Source organism: Cimex lectularius, unplaced genomic scaffold (assembly GCF_000648675.2).
Source record: "Cimex lectularius strain Harlan isolate CLEC.00 unplaced genomic scaffold, Clec_2.1 scaffold105, whole genome shotgun sequence".
In the NCBI taxonomy this organism is placed as follows: Eukaryota; Metazoa; Arthropoda; class Insecta; order Hemiptera; family Cimicidae; genus Cimex; species Cimex lectularius.
This window is the reverse complement of record NW_019394178.1, coordinates 636,027-638,587: the sequence shown is the minus strand read 5'-3', so window position 1 is coordinate 638,587 and position 2,561 is coordinate 636,027.

Here is a 2,561-nt window from a genome sequence, read left to right as displayed (position 1 = left end):
TTCTAAACCTTTACATTTTAAATAAAAACTTTCCTTTACAATAATGTTATATTTAATATAAAGCCCATTCCAGGAAGATATAGTGTTGTACTTCCATATAAAATACAACAAAAAGTAAACAAACACTATCGTATTATCCGTTTTTTAAGGCCATTATTTTATTTCATTCGTTGCACCTTCTAATCTACATTTCTTAAAGTTAAAACTGTTTATTTTATTGGCCTGGCCGGAAACTCCAGAAATGGACTTATTTTCAAAAATCAGTTGTTTCATTTGCTGTTAAATGTATTTTTCTTAATACTTTCATGTAAAATTCCTATATTTAATAATCAATAGTCTTATCTTACAATAAAACATTGTCCTTGGCTTACGACCTAGGTTATCTGTTCCGTAACCGAAGTTAGGCTCCAGGGACTGTCAACAATTAGGCCATTTCAGCCCCCATGCTTCAAGTTATGCTTTTCAAGTTATTAAGACTAGGAACTTTCACAGTCTCACTCATTATTAAATACATTCCCTACTTATATAGCACTCACTCAAGCAGTTTGGAATACTCGGTAATCTTTGATAACCATTTACATACACTATAGTATATAACTAACGTAATTGAGCATCGATGGGGACTCATGTTCCCCTTCTCACACTACGCATTTACACTAATAAATACATTCACTTTCAATAATAAAAGAAAAAGAAACTCAAAACGAGATATGTGTCAAGTACTATAAACAACAAAACCCCAAACCCAAAGGCTCGCCGTGCTCAAGCAGTTATCATAACGGGGTTGCAATACTACTCTGAGGAGCCAAGGAATGACTTCCTTCATTTAAGTAATACGTCTCGAGCAACCTTTCTCTACATGCCACAAAAGTAGCCTTTTTTCTGAAATTGATGATTGAGATCGAATGAGTAGAATGTTATTTCTTTTTTTAAATTTTAAATGTTAGTGTTAATTTATACGGCTTTCTTTATATTGAGAGGTCAGAAAGAGATGATTTCTATGACTAACCGGAACCACTTCCTTTATATTCCTGGTGTTTTGATATGGAAATAGTTAGATCTACTAAGAATAAATGTGGTGAAATGTTTGAAAAACGTCCGCAACAAACGCTATGGGGTAAGATTTTATTAAATCGACTGTTTATTGGTGAATCTTACAAATTTCGATATAATTGGGTGAAAACAATGTCTTAATCATAAGTAGTACACTTCTCAATTTAAACAGACAAAGATGTTAAGAGCAGATTGAGACGATAGAAAATGCTTTTCCGCATCTAATGGTTTTTTAGAATTCAGAGCCCTATCACTTTAAAAATTGTTGAAATTAGCCTTCATAACATGGGAAGAATAGAGTATAGTGGGTTTGGTCGTTGCAATATTCTTTTTTACTTTTTTTGTCTACGAAATATTTTTTCTCTGAGGATTTTTGAATTTCGTAGAGATATTTAAAAAAATCAAATGTTTTTCTATTTGAATTATTCTCTTCTCCAACATCCTCTTGGTTTTGGTGCTCGATTTTCGTGCTTTTTGGCAGCCTTTTGACCAAGGATTTATACTTTTGTTATTCCCTCCAAGCCGAATTAATAGAGCTTCACAATAAATTGTGCCGAATTCGAGAGTGAGAGAGAGAGAGAGAGAGAGAGAGAGAGAGAGAAAAGGAAAGAAGGAAAAGCCCAACAGATTTTAGACAGGATGATAGGAACCGAGAGGGGGGAAGGGAGAGAGAGAGAGAGAGAGAGAGAGAGAGAGAGAGAGAGAAAGAAGGAATGAGAGGTACATTGAGAGTGAAAAAAAGAAAGAAAGAGAGATAGAGAGAGAGAGAGAGAGAGAAAGAGAGAGAGAGAAAGAAAGAGAGAGAGAGAGAAATAGACAAAACAGAAAATCGCTTACAAAATTTTAAAAAATTTTAATAATCACATAGAAATGGCCATATCCAAAGAAACGAACACTTCACAGAAGATGAAATGATATTTAAAAAAAATAAATAGTACATTTTTGATTAACAAATGTATCACGTTTGTAGAAGTCCGTAATGGCAAAATTAAGTATGAATTAAGGGGAATAAATGTGCCGTTCTTTCAATGATTTTTTTTACGAGAAAGTGTTTTCTTTTCAAATTGTTTTGCAAACAAAATTTTGGATTTTGCTGAAGGGGGCGACTGTCAACACGTTATCAGACACCTCGCTTACAATATAAAAGTTATATATTGTTTGTTGATAGCAATACAACTAAGTGAAATTCAATTCGGTCCGTTGATAGTATAAATATTTGATTAGTCGGGTGTATATTATTTGCACAGCAGGCATCGTTAAAAGTTAAAGGAAAATTGATAACAAAACGGCGAACGTTCTCGGAAAACGTTTTCCCGGTGTCTCGAGGTCTTTATATCCACGTGCCATTTCCCTCGAACGTCTCTTTTCACGGTTTCGTTTCCACGCCTATCTGCCGGTTCATGTGATTTTTTTTTTGCCTCAAATTGAGATATTTCATCACTGGTTCATCGTGTTGGTACTCTGTAGACCTTGTGAACCTTGTTGAATTGTGATACGTTTATCGTCTT